Source organism: Octopus bimaculoides, chromosome 19 (assembly GCF_001194135.2).
Source record: "Octopus bimaculoides isolate UCB-OBI-ISO-001 chromosome 19, ASM119413v2, whole genome shotgun sequence".
Classification (NCBI taxonomy): domain Eukaryota; kingdom Metazoa; phylum Mollusca; class Cephalopoda; order Octopoda; family Octopodidae; genus Octopus; species Octopus bimaculoides.
This window is the reverse complement of record NC_068999.1, coordinates 24,430,867-24,446,184: the sequence shown is the minus strand read 5'-3', so window position 1 is coordinate 24,446,184 and position 15,318 is coordinate 24,430,867. Positions and strand designations below refer to the sequence as shown.

Below are 15,318 nucleotides of genomic sequence, written 5' to 3'. Positions count from 1 at the left end.
AGACAAGTGTTTTCTACTGTAACCCCAGGCAAGCTAAAGTCCTGGGAGTGGATTTGTAAGACAGAAAGTGAAACAAAAAAATTTGTGTCAATGTCTCCTTGTTTCGATGTCACGAGCTAAATTTTAACAAATGTCACTGTCATACAATTGATGTTATTCCTTTCCAATCTTCCATAAAAAGTTTGACTGCTGTTCTGTTAGTGTGTGATAGACGAAGAGAACTGTTAGCTGGCTTGGAAACAGGTGGACAGTGGTGACAGGAAGAACATCTAGCTGGTGAAAATTTACTTCATTAAAATCCATCTGACCCATGGAAGTATGGAAAAAAAATCATTAAAAGATGATAATGATATATAAAAACAGTGATTTAGAAAGGCTACAACAATACAGTTGGGGAAAATATTAAATATAAAGAACAAAGATAAAATTTTGACTTTAAAACATTTAATAATCCAATATTTTGGGTGAAAATAACATTTTTCAAGGAGGGAGGAAAACACATCTGGCCTTATTGCAGTTTCAGACTATCATACTCTTCTCATTCTCTCTCATATATATATGTGTGTGTGTGTGTGTGTGTGTGTGTGTGTGTGTGTATATGTATGTATATATAAATGTGTTTGTGTACATATGTGTATTGGTAGTACAAATCAGAGGTGCAATCTGTGTGGGTGTTTTTTCAAAACATTGGTTTAAAAAGCCACATCAGACGCCATGAAAGGGCTAAGGTGTCGGTGCAGGAGGTGGTCAAACTCTGTGTAAGGAGTAGACAACCACCACCACCATGTACATATATATATGTGTGCGTGTGTGTGTGTGTGTATATATATATATATATATATATATATATATATGTATGTATGTGTGTATATATATTTAATGTATGCATGTATATATATAAATAATGTATATGTGTATATACATATAGATATATATATATTCTGTTCATTCATTTAACATTATTTTCTTTACATGCTAGCATGGTTTGGACAGGAATTGATTTTGAGGCAAGGTTTTTATGGCCAGATGCTCTTCCTGTCACCAATCTTCAGTTTTCCAACTAAGGGATTTTTTTTTATTCCACAAATCTTAGCAAGCACAGAGCAGTTAGTTTAAGGAATGCAGACATCACCACCATGTCACTCAAATGGTGATAAGTGAAATATCAACATACATGCATATTTGCATGCACACACGCACACACACATACACACAGTGGGCTTCTTGTAGTTTCTGTCTATGGGATTCACTCACAAGGCATTGGTCAACCATGGTATAGAAGAAGACATATGCCAAAGGTGCTGTTCAGTGGTTCTAAACTTAAAAAACCACATGATTGCAAAAGTGAATTTCTTAAGTACACAGCCATGCTTGCCCATATATATATTATACTTGCCCACCCACACAGCTCAAATAGAATGCTTTTTTGCAAAATTTCTCATTTCATTTTGTATTTGTACTAGATAACATTATATTCCTTTACCTCTAACATCAAATATGGTCTTTGTAACCAGCTATAACATGCACCCTACATAAAGAAGGATTAAAAAATCTCACAATTTCTTATTCATGCGACAATGTGTATGTGTTGTATATCGACTTTTCTTTCAAATTACCAAGGGTAACATGGACTTGCAAATGTAAAAGTAAACAGTAGCATGAAGGTAGAATCTGAAAGCTAAATGTAATTCAATACCTCTTTGTTGTGTTGTAGAATAAACAACCTTACCAAAGAGAGTAAATTGAAAAACATTGATCAGATCAATTTATTAAAAGATAATTTTATGGTAAAGCAGTAAAGGATACAAATTTTTACTGGAACTGGCAAGAATTAAAACAGTTTCTAGGCAGATATTATTGCACATTCCATTCCCTCTTTAAAAATCAGTCCAAATATGTATGTTTGAAAAACACAGGGTTGTATATCCCTAATTGATCCAGTTACTTTTCTTAACCTATGTATAAATTTGTTTCATTTCAACTCAGAGCCACAGGTTATATCAAATCCAAGCAATAGTAATGTAAGGGAATTACAAAAAAATTTCTTGAATAATTTACAAACCTGTAAAGCAGTGAAATTTTCAAACATTGACAATTGTTTACTTTTGAAGCATTTCCTAGAATAATTGATCAGAATGTGAAAAATTGTAAAAAAAATGATTTTGGAGACTTTTTTTTAATATTACATCGTCTCAGATTTCTTAATACCTACCGCAACTCAAAGGGATATGTTTTAGAAGTATAGAACATCCACAAGTTGTAAAAATATAAACAGTTAATTTATGCACATGGAATTAGAAAACTGAGAGACTGATGAAGTAAAACTAATGTTATCTGAATGCAGATGTTGAAAAATTTGGATATGATAGTTTAGTAATAACTAAAAATAATATTCATTCATTGCTTTCATAAAACGATTTATGAATGCAATGAAAAAAATGAAATAGTTTTCATACATTTATTACTTTCATGAAACCTGGACACAAAAAAAGCCTCTAGAAATTAGCTTTAAATCCAGCACAGATATGAATTATTATTGTTGTTGTTGTTGTTGTTATAATAATGAATCAACAAGTAATGAGTAACATGGATTTAAACAAATCAATAAACTTCATCACTTTTTTTTTAGCAAAAAAGGAATAAAGGGAACATGAAAAGATAACAAGATCAGTTTTAAAATTAAAAAAAAAAAAACAATGGTTTGGGTAAAAACAACTAGAAGGGATCTAATGGAGATCTCCAAAAGAAAACTTGTAACATCCTTTTGAATAATGATCAAGTTATATTAAAAACAAATCTATCTAATAAAGATTTATTGATTGCATACAAACTTAAAAATAAAAACTAGAGATGTATCAACAAAGTAATAGAGATTTTATTGAAGGTTCTAAATTTGAGGATTTGAAAGAAAGTTGTGAAGAATTTGACACAATTTTTTTTTTTTTCAAGTATTCTTTCTTTAAAAGCAAATAAACATGGCTATTTTGATACAAAATGGTGATTTGGCAAATGATTTTTAAAATGCTAAAAAATCTATTTGAAGTATTTCAAGTAAACAAATAGATTACCAATGAGTTGTCAATGGCATGAATGGATGGAGACAATTAAAAAATTTTCTTAATTGTATGAAGTTTTAATCAGTGAGGATCTGAACAAAATGTTAGCCTCATTGCAGCAAGCATTGGGGAAGTAGTAACCATATATATATGTATAATGAGATGGTAGAACAAAAGGAAAACGGAGAGCACTAAAACCAATATACATTTGATACTTTTGTCTATAAAGGATGAACCATGAGGTTTTTTTTTTGGTTGTTTTTTTTGGTCTGCCAGCAATTCTTTAAGATGGCTGGTTGACATAACTATGGTAATATACAATGGAAATCAAATTCTTAAGAGAAACATAAGTCAACTCATAGGTGACATATTTCTAAATACTTTTACTTTGGTGCCTACAGCAAGGTAGGAAACTAAACAAAGATAGATGCTAATTAAGAGCTTATTTAAAAAAAAAAATTTAAACAAAAATAAATTTTATAGGAATCTATGGAAATCAGATGATATATTTGCTTTGCTGAGGTAGTTGTAAAAATTTAAAGATCAAACAGAGCTTAGCATTGAGTAGTAGTTTCTAAAACCATTTCTGTAATGACAGCAATCCTACACTGGAGAGTAGGAAAAGTTTGCTCACCCAACTGAACTGATTGAGCCTTTGTAAATGCTATCAGATCATTTGATATTGAGGATTAAAAATATAAATACAAAATAAAGCAGGTTTAGATAGAGATTTAGGCAGTCATAGAACCCAGATAGGAATTGTATTGCGCAGGAATTGTGTGCTTAATACAAGGCAGGAGAACAACTGCAACAACAAGCTACAGTCGATTAAACTAAGCCAAACCTTACTCAATACGATTTCCACTTCGAAATAAGTCACTACAAAAATTAATGGAAAGTTAAGACACTTGACAGAAATAGAGATGATTAAATAACAGGATTTCTATTTACAATATACATATAAGAACAGAGAAGAATGGATGCCACATCATAAGTTATAACTTGAAAGATCCAGCCACAACATCATGTGGCTTCTGTTTTCAATGGTCCCAGCTAGAATTTCTAAAGAGAAAAGACTATGAATATCTAAATAGTGAAGAATGCATTTTTTTTTGTTTTATTGTTGTTTTTTTGTTGTTTTTGTCCAAACTGAGCATTGAAAAGATGTAAAACAGCAGAATATCATTAGAATTTTGCCCTATATTCCTACTAGCTATGAGTAATCTGTTGACTTTAGAACTTGATATAGATGATGTAACTAAATAAGATTGAACTCTTAGATAAAAAAATATATAAAAATTAATGCAAACTAAAGTTGTACAAAATGTTTCAGAAATCTTTGGATGACAGTAATACACAGTTCTATTTGTCACCATTATACATTTAAAGCTGTGGGATTTAGGGTTTTGCGCTGATCTAAGCACAGTTTGGACAATCAATATTTAGACTCATAGAACTATATGAAAGACATTGAGATTGGTTTTGTGACAAAGGCTTCATTCAGTATTGCAGATCAAAGATGAAAGCATTAAATTTGTTAGAACTTCAGTCTACATGATTACAAATGACTGTAACCAAGCCAAAATAATATGGCATTGAAAAAAAAAAAAAAACTGAACTACTGCAGTAACTAGCAGTAGATATTTCTAATAAGAAGCACATTAGTTCAAATTTTCATATTAAAACCTCAGCTCATCTATTATTATTATAATTAGTCTTTTTATTTAGGAAGTTAGTGCAAAAACATTCTGCAGGAGCTTTAATAACATAATGTTCAAGTGACAGCGCACTTTATGCAAATTTAATTACAAAAACAAAACAGTCAAAAATAAACAGTCAGCAGAGATTTGTAAGTGAGTTTTTAAATGTTAGATGAAATTATCATACTGCACTGTCATATAAACTCTAATGGCAGGAGAAATTTGTTAAGAGTTCATGAGGAAAAGAAGACATGAGCACAACACTTACTGACCTCTTGTTATCTTGCTGTGTATTCAGCATTTAATCTTTGCTGGATGGGTGAATATGTCTGGCTTGAAATGATCATTCCTCTGACTCTAGGCACATTTCACTATGTATTTTCAGTAATACCATCAAATAACTAGATTCGTACAGAAGCAAAGCTTTCAAAAGGTGGTGTTTATTGGTTGAGTTAATTTTTAGCTTCAAGATTTCTAAAAGTGAAGCCACATATTATTATAATTGTAGTCTTTTAACATAAGTAAAATGACCAAACTAAAATAATATTTCTAAAGAATTCCTAGAACTGATACTTTTCAAAATCAATCTTCAAATATAAATTTTAAACATGCTTATAAAAATACTATTATAAAGATGTTAAAGATATATTCCTTGGCTTTTTGCCAGTATGTTTCAGTTGGATAATGTAGAAAACACTACATCAAAATTTTTCATACTCATGAGGTTGCTAAGAAATGGATGTTGAATGCAAAATTTGATTGTTGATAAAAAAAACAACTTCATGATACAGCAACAAATCAAAGACAGACAGCGGTGAAGTTCCTAGTGACTTCCATGTCTTTGACCACAAAAGGATAACTAGAGCTCATAGAAAGTGAAGTTTTTCCTTTTAGAAAATATATCTAAAAATTAGATTCCTCAGTATTTTCAAACCAGAGTATATGGTAGATTTAGAAAAGTAAAAGTTAGATATAAAATAAAATTTAAAAAAAAAAAAAAAGATAAGCAGAGGGGTTGATTTTGCTTTTTCTGAAAGCACCTAAACAAGGACATGAATTGATTCAACTTTGATATATTAATGCTTGATTTTGTTTTACTGATTTTTTTTTTCTTCTAAGACTCTTTAAGTTCATGCAACTATGATGGCGATAAAGTCTATAAGATGTCACTTTAGACAGAACCTCTACAACATGGATTCAAACAGAACTGCGGAAATGTGTACTCTCATTGAAAGTATTCGCAGAAATATTCAGAAGATGACCAATTTATGTCAGGTGAAGAGGTCACAAGATTACTATTTGATAATTGGTTGACGAACAGAGCTGGTAGCTGCAGATGGAGAAACTGATGTCTGATATTTGATTAAATGGTGATGATAGCAGCAGCTGGTAGAACCAATCTGACAATCAGGAACCAACTAGTCAGCAAGAATGAATGTTTCCAAACACTGATTAACAGCCGCAATGCTTGCACACAACAAATTGAATTGTCAGTGTAAATTCACAGGCAGTTTTTCAGTTGATAGGTAATCAGAAGTAGGATAAACAGTCCACACGATTAACCTGCAATGAAGAAAAGAAAAAAAAAACCATTAGATATATGCAGAGGTAGGAAAAAAAAAATTTCAATGTCTTAAAATATTGTAAAACATGTATATTGATATGAAACAAAGGCCTATGAAATTGGTAGTGGTTGGCATCAACAAAAATTACTCAATGAAGTTTATCAGACTGGAGAAATTTGTATGCTGTGGGGAGAAGAGAAAGATGACCCTTCATCTGAAAATGTTTTCACTCTCTCAGATAAAGAATCAGTTTTGAAATACTAGATTACTTTTCTCCTCATAGCATACAAACTTGTCCAAATTCATAATCTTCAACATCAGTCTTAATTATTTATCATAACAGTAAATTAGCGAGCGCTCCTAATCTACCTTAGTAAACTTTAAAACCATAAATATTCTACATATTGTAGAATGACAGAAAAGAAATAGATCTTAGGTTTCCTGGCCATCATTTTAATAACTATTAATATAGAAGTATATACAACAAAATGCTAGCAGTATTTTCAAAATATATAAACAGAAGATTAAATGAAATATGAATGATAAAGGTTTAAAACCATTTAGAAATATAATTGGATATAATTGATAATCTTTGAACAGGTCAGTAAGAAGCAGCAGCAGCAATAAAAGCTCTTAAAAAAACAATCAAATCAGATGATGATTGCAAAACGCGCGTGTGTGTGTGTGTGTGTGTGTGTGTGTGCATGTATTTAAGTAGTATGTATATAATACAGCAAGTATTAAAGGATTAGGGACACAGTCAATTATCCCATGAGTACATATCAGCTAATAGAGAAATGATTGTGTCTGAAACAATGAACATAATTATGCAAAAGGATATTTACAGTATTTAAGCAAGGCAGCTTATTGAGTCAAGAAAATTCTTACTTCATAAAGTAAAAAACAAACAAAACAAAAACCATGGCTGCCAATTAATGACTTTATCGACCTTACTTCCAACATCCCAAAAGAAATGGAAACAATGGCATCTCATTGACCACCAATATGGTTTCTATTCATCACTGTCACATCAGTGTTTTTCTATTTTTCAAAACTTCAGCAAAAGTAAAATGTTATGCTGGCATCAGCAAAGCTTTTGACCATATGCATGCGAGTCTTCCATCTATCATCTCTTTGAATGGAAGCCTGTTTGTAACAAGCATCAATAAGGCTCTTTCCAATCTTGGTGTACCCCAGATTCCTAATGTCTCCCTTTACATTAATGAGCTTCTCACTCTTACTTCTAATCACGCAGGGTCCTTTATAGATGACATCACCTATTCCTTTTCCTTAATCATCCAATAGAGATTACTTACACATTATAAACATCTAGACTTGTATTGATTTCATAAACAGAGACAGTGAAAACACTGCATGATCAAAGGATCGGAAATTCACAACTAATGGTAGGCTTCCTTGCCTGTGCCCATCAGATAGCACAGGCATAGCTGCTTAGTTAAGATGTTCACTTCATAACTATGTGCTTCCAGGTTCAACCCCACTAGGTGGTACTGAAGGAAAGTGTCTTCTACCATAGTTTTGGGTTAACTAATAGTTTGTGAGTGGAATTTGGCAGCAAAAACTCTATAGAAACTTATTTTGTGTGTGTGTGTGTGTGTGTGTGTGTGCACATGCACGCGCTGCATAAAAAGCGTGGGGGATGTGCAGAGGTTGGGGCAGTTTGCATGGACATGTGATATAAATAAACAAGTGAAAAATATTGTGTGCTGTCAAAGAGTACCCATGGTACTTGATTAAAGAATATTTGGGAAGAGCTGGTGAGTTCAAATCTAAAGACACTATGAGGTAATAAGACACAAAAATTAATAAGATGTAAGTGATGTCAATTTTCTATCATCACAAACAAAGCCTTGTTTTTAAGGAAGAATGCTTAAAGTTGAGCTGAACTCCATCAGTTGTTTTACACCAGAGAATATAACAAGATTGGAGCTAGATACCATGATGTTCTTTACTGTGTTATCAAAACAATAAATTTGTAAGAAAGCCAAATAAGAGACAAGAAAATGTTCAAACTGAAAATTGGTAAGAGCAGCATTTCATTATGTAGGGAATTAATTAAAAAAAAAAAAAGGGTGATGAAGAGGAAAAAAAAAAAAGGAGTAAATGCTGAACACAGATGTTAGTCTGGAGATGAAAGATAACTTAGGCACAACAGAATCAGTAGGGTGGCTGTGTAGGATTGGAAATAAAAACAAATGAGATTTAGATCTCTGTTGAGCTGATGATAATCATCAAATGGTAGAATTAATTGGAACAGCCAATATTCATTCTATGAAATCAACCATTATAATAATAGTAAGATTCATTTGCCACAATTTCTCTATTAGCACAACAGCTTTCATATAAAAATCAGTTATCTCCAAGTTGATTGATCTATGCAGGTAGATAGGAAATGATTTATTAATTAAAAATGTCTGCAGTAGCAAGCTTTGTATTGTAATTTCAGTAAAACATAATAAAATATATTTTTTTAAGATGATGACTTCCCCCACCACCACCACCACCACCAAAATACACAAAAATAATTTGTTATTCAAAACTTTTCTATATGGGCAACAGGCAAGTCATCAAGCTAGACATTTGCAACCCTTTTTGGCAAAATTAAATAAGTTTTTAGTCTAATAAATAAATAAACCATAGCAAAATGTTAAATTATTTTCTTATAGGGTGTGTCAAATTTGTAAACCTTTGGATGACATTTCACTTTCAGTGTACATGTGGGATAGATTTTTATTAAATTTCAACCAAAGGGATATTTCACATATTCCCACACTATATTTAAGCAGAAACTAGAACAGTAAAAGAATATCAATAGTAAAAATGAGTTCAAGTCAGCATAACTGAATGAACATTTTTACCAAAATTTATCGACAAATCCAGTACAGCATATAGATGACTGATTATGTTCAGTCTAGTTCTTCCTCATTCTACCACACTCCAGATATGTGTAAAGTATTAAGAGAATCTGGGTTAGATGTCAACAATTCCTTTAGTAACAGACATGCTGACATTTTTAATGCAACATACATATCATTATCTGCAATGCCAACTTCTGAATGAAGTAATACTATACTGTCAAGCCACATTTATCATAAAGAAGGCATATGCATTACTTGATACCCTCCCTGGATTTTAGCTTATTTCTTAGCTTCCCCAATTTTAATCTGCTAAATTCCATATTATTAATCCAATAATTGTCATTTTCAGCACATTGCCAGCTTCAGAGAATGTCTGTTACTTATGGCTGTAAGTTATTATTATATCACCATAGTATTTTACAGACATTATCATGAGGCAAGAAGGGAGCCTTCACATGATTGCTCAGTTAGAAATTGCAGTCAAATCTCCCAGAAATCACACTCTACTCTCTTAGAGTAGGGATACAATAGGTAATAGCCATGGGTCCCCTGCAGGGATGGTCATGGCTGGAATATCCTTGATTATAGGTCAGCCCAATCGGGGCTGGTCAGGAGCTCAACTACAACATTGTCACTAGTATTAATCAGGGTGTCTACATAATAAAAAGTATATTTCTGTATCCAATAGATTCCAATGACAAATACCACAACAGACACATTATGTATCCATTGTTTGCCTATGTGGTACCAAATTACTGCCTAAGTGTAAGGAACAAAGCTACTTTCTTGCTACTCTAACAAAAAAAGTTACCTGCATAAAGGGTTGCTTTCCATGAATACATAATTTAGAATACACACATGACATGCCAGAAATTTACTGGATATAAATATACAACATTAAGCAGTACTTCTACAGCTACATGTGTTGATTCTCTTACATCTATCATTTCATTAATTTCAGTGGCTTATTATTATTACTCATTGACATGTTACAGCGCTGATCATTTTAATATTTCCATACCAAGACCAGACAACAGCTTCCTTACTGAAATGAGGAGTAGCTAGGTGATTATTTAGATATTTAGATACCACCTAACTGTACAATCAGTGATTAGTATCAACCAAATTTGGAGTCTTGAAAAGAAAGAAAAAAAAAAAAAATCGAGCACATTATGTACCTCATTCTACCAAGCTAGAAAATATAAACAAAACACCATTAAGTAACACAGAAATTAGATATAGAAATGTCAACCTGCTTGGATAGTGGAAATGTTTGAATTAGCTGACTCATACAAGAACAGATATAAAAAAAAAAATCTATATACATTTTCTGTTCTGTTAGTTACTTTGAAAACAGTGGAGTGTCAGAAACAGTAGTGCATGAGATTAAATGGCGTTCAATATTTAGTTTCTTCTCTCTAACTTCTGAGTTTAAAGTCATGATCAACTTAGCCTTTTACTTCCCCAGGGGTTATTAATAAAATAAGGACTAGTTATGTACTTTATCAATCCAAGCTATTATAACTCCAATTCTTGCAAACAGCAACAAATTTCTGATTATGTGCCAATGTTAGACATCAACATAAGTCATTTTCATGTATAAAAATAAACCATATTGCTAGGTTATATTCATTCTCTCTGTGATGAGGATATATAAACAAGGTCAAATCTTCTAGTATGGAGACTACAAAAAGACCTTTGGGGAAACAAATTACAATTTTCTCAGACACAGACACAACTAAGATTAGTTTCTTACATCAATGAGAGAGCCTCCATGTAGTTACTCAACCTGCTAGAATTTGTAGTCAAATTTTGCTCAAATCATACCATTTTTACATTTTACAAAAAGAAAAGAAATGAAAAACAGAATAATATAGTTCTGAATGAAAAAAAAAAATGGAATGGTCCATGCTGGAACATCTTTTATCATGACTCAGTTGGAGTTCAACAAAAACATAGTGGCTTCTATAATAGGTCTATTATAGATACTTTATTAGAAAACTGTTATTTATACTCTATTATAAAACTAGCAAACAAGTAGGCTTCTGTGTGTAACATTTGTTACATTGTGCCCAGATAAAGCCCCTTTTTCTCATAGCTTTATCAATGTGAGATAACAGCAAATCTTGTATCTTTAGATAAAATTGGCTTCTGAAAAATACTTTGCCTGTTAGAAATTTTATATTGAAGTGATGTTTGATTCATTTACTTGCGTATTTTTTTATTATTTTAATTCTGACAACTTAATGCACAGATAAACTCATTCATGTGATAGTTTATAAATATAACCAAGTATATGGCTCATTTAAAAAGCCAATGAATTTAACCCTTTTACAACAAATGATAAACAGAAATTGAAATTTCTCTTGTTTACATGGAATTACCATGCGGGACTGTTTAAGGAGAAATTAAGCCAATGTAAATTTAAATTTCAGAGAAAAGGAATATGAAAACTATAAGTTATTGTTTCAAATAAAATGAAATTAGAGAAATTCATTAAATATCTTAATGTACGTATGTTTGTGCTATTGCCATACATAATAAGGGCAAGTAGTATCACCAACTAACAGTATTAAGGTTTTAGTATCACCTTTGCCTTTCAGTTACCTGATGTCAATATAATATGTACAAGTAATATAATGGGGTTGCCAATTTTTTTTTTTAACAATTAATGGGTAAACATGCTAAGTAAAACATATCTTTGCAAACCAGTTTTTTTCCCCCTGATACTTCATTGCAAAAACTAGAGCGGAGGTGTCCAAGAAATAAATTAACTGGACTTCCATTTAAAGGAAGGTTTTACATTTTATTACACTGGACAAATGGTTCTGAAACCTTTTGTTATAACATTTCTGTTGAAATCCACTGCATTTGTTTCAATTTATGTTGACAATAATGAAGAATTTAGTAAAATAACTTTGTCATTAATATAAAGCTGGTGTTTAGAACATAACATGAAATTCTGATGGAATGTTTTAATTTAGATTACTTTAAAACAAGTTTGTATTGTAAAACCAGGAGCAGTCTCATGGAGGTTGGTATCTGGCAGCAATATCCCATTAAGAGCATTGTGGATCACAAGGAAGGGGGAAAATGCCAAGGAAATCCAACAGTGGTGGTGGGGATTTAAAAAGGTCATACATTTACCTAGAAATTAAATTTCTAAACCAAGTACAGTACTTCTATTTCAAATACATTTTCAAAAAACTTTATCAAGATTAAAATATGAACAGAAACACAATTGATGATGTGCCATGGTCCAATACAGTTTCATTATATATGTCCTCACCTTCTTTGGTAATTTCCATAAAAAATTTGATGTAGGGAATACAGTTTTTAAGTGATTACTCTGCTGGGTGGTTGGTGTCAGGAAGGGCATCCAGCTGTAAAAACTGTGCTAAAACAGACACAGAAGTCTGGTAGAGGTTCCTGCCAGGCCAGTTTCAAACCATCCGACCCATACCAGTATGGAAGGTGGATGATGATGATGATGATGATGATAATACTAGTTCATGCAAATATATCTAAGAAGAGGTACATGTTGGATACGATAATATAGAAAATATGGGTATGAAACTGTTGTGCAAAATTAGCTTGGTTTTATTCAATTTCTATTTTTAGCAAAACATGGAAAGTGGTTGTAGTGGTGGTGGATAAGTGTAAAACACCATTTGGTGAAATGGGGCACTGAGCAACAGAAAATTGAGGACAACAAACGAAACTGCCTGCCATCACAAGCCATGAGCATTGTCATTGACATACAGAAAATCTGCACTAAACGGAAATCTTATTTGACAAAAATACAAAACAGACATAAAGCATTGTTAGTTATGTCTCTCTTATTCAAATATTTTAGAGTGGATAAAATATTAAATTAACAATATTTATGAGTTATAAAATTGCTAATGGAATCTTGTTATGACTTGTGTCACACAACTAAAACTTGTTTCAGTGTCTATAATTGAAAAATAGGTATCATGTAATAAAGAATAGTGGCATCTGTCTCGTCCACTAAAACTACAGACTATGGAGCGAAGCATTATTTTTATGAAGTCCTCAATCAATGAAAATGAGAAACATTTTAATATATTACATGTCTAAATTTTATTAACTCTAATCAAAATGTCTTCTACAACTAGCAAGTCTTTCCTGCCATTACCACAGATATTTTTGAAAAGTGATATTTCAATTATCGTCATGTGAAATGTTTCAAACTGGCAGTTGAAAGTGAGAGCAATTTATGGTTTATGGAGTCAACCCACAGTTAAAGCACAAGTATGAGTGGACTGAACAGTTAAAGAGACATTAAATCAATATAAAAGTTGTATGGGCTGCTAAATTAAATTTTAGGCCATTTGATTTAGTTTTAAATGTTACTACGTTTCAATAACGAAACAATTCATAAACTAATATATCAATTTAATATGTTCAGACATTCACACACACACACATGCTTAAGTTCAAAATAGTGTATGACTCATTCTTAACAGATTGTAAAAAAACATTTGTGTAACTTGAATGTCTAGTTTTCCAACTAAAAACAGATGCACTTAAAAACTGTCAACATATACTAATGCATCGAAACAGAACTGAAGTGGTACATGTAGAACTAAGAGAAAATAAACGTGGAGACCGGTATTAGGAATGTATAAGATTTGAGTATTCAAAATGGACCAAGCAAGATAGACCTGGAGAAGACATAGAAGTATGGCCTATTTAATTAATGATTTATGGATGAAGAAAAGAAAAAATTAGCGCATTTATATTAAATTAACGTCTAAGTGGAAAACAAGCAATACAGTGTGGGGGAAAAAAAAGAAACCATTTGTTGAACTCTCAATAAGTTTTCTCCTTTTCTGAAATCCTAAGCTCAATTAAATTACATATGGAGCCAGCTTCCCTTGACTGTAATGAATATCTAATTAATTTACTATCCAGACTAGTTATAATAACTACTACACATAAGTGGGCCACTTGAAGGTTTGAGTTAAGATAATTAGCAAATGAATCAAAAAACATTAACAAAATTTCATCAGCACAGATTCATTTGTAGAGCTTGTTTCAGCTGGAAAGGTTCTTTTATAGAGAGTTCCAAACATTAACTCACAATTTACAAATTACATTCCTCCACCACCAAATTTGAGAATATTTTCCAATACCAGCAGAGGATGAATACACTTCCACATCACAAAACATCAATATATACTAAACTCAATTTGTCTTGTATTACTGCATAGTTTGTCTTCATTAACCCCTTTCACAGACATTATACAGTACTCATCCTACAAAAACAAGCCACAAACACTAGAAACATTTCCCTGAACCATATTATCATGTGTCCTACTTCATAATTCTAAATAGAAGTCACCTTGGTAATAACTTATCTTCTATTAGCATTCAAAAAATGTCTTTAGACTTAAATACTAGAGTGGTCATACTGTTAATCACATCAACATACTTAATAGAGTTAGAGTTGATTCTCAGTTAGCCTATTTGAGATTCTGTCATATTCCATTGCAAACAATGATTGTACTATCATACATCACACTGACTTCTGCTTCTTTGTACACTGATAGTAATAGCATCTGGTACTGCTACTCTACTTTTCATTTACATTTATTCTCGAACAGAAAATAAATGCAAATATGATTTTTCTTATAATAAAAAAAAGAAAATAAAGAAAATTTTTTTAAAACTCATCAAATGAATAGCTCAGTTCCAAAATATTCACGAATGGTAGAGATATTCTTGTTCAACAAGCAGATAAATACAGAACTACTGAGTACCATAAAAGGTTTATTGCTGAAATGAGACACCTATAACTGAATCATTACCCCACCACCACCACCACCACCACCCCCAAAAAATTTATAGAAGGTATAAAAGACTAACAGCCCTTAAGTAGCTAATTAATAAATCTTATCACATCTGATAATGAGGATGATTAACAGCTAAGAGCACTGATAGATGAAAATAAGCAAAAAAAAAACCCTCTAATATTTGAATATTTGGTACAAAAATGACTGCATCCATCTCATCAGCTACAGAAAGCTTGTAAAAGCAATTGGACATAACTTCTTTTTTTTTTTTAACTAAAATAATAGAAAAAGAAATAATC

At 31.6% G+C, this 15,318-nt stretch overlaps 1 protein-coding gene across 3 annotated transcripts in view; it reads right to left on the bottom strand.

Annotated features, from left to right (window-relative positions):
* Nucleotides 1-427: 427 nt before the first annotated feature.
* LOC106884107 (ras-related protein Rap-2c) overlaps nt 428-15,318 on the bottom strand; it is a 59,389-nt gene continuing 44,498 nt past the window's right edge. For all 3 annotated transcript variants that reach the window (XM_014935329.2, XM_014935328.2, XM_014935330.2), the window contains exon 3: nt 428-6,319. The gene's annotated coding sequence lies outside the window, so the exon portion shown is untranslated. The remainder of the gene's footprint in view (nt 6,320-15,318) is intronic.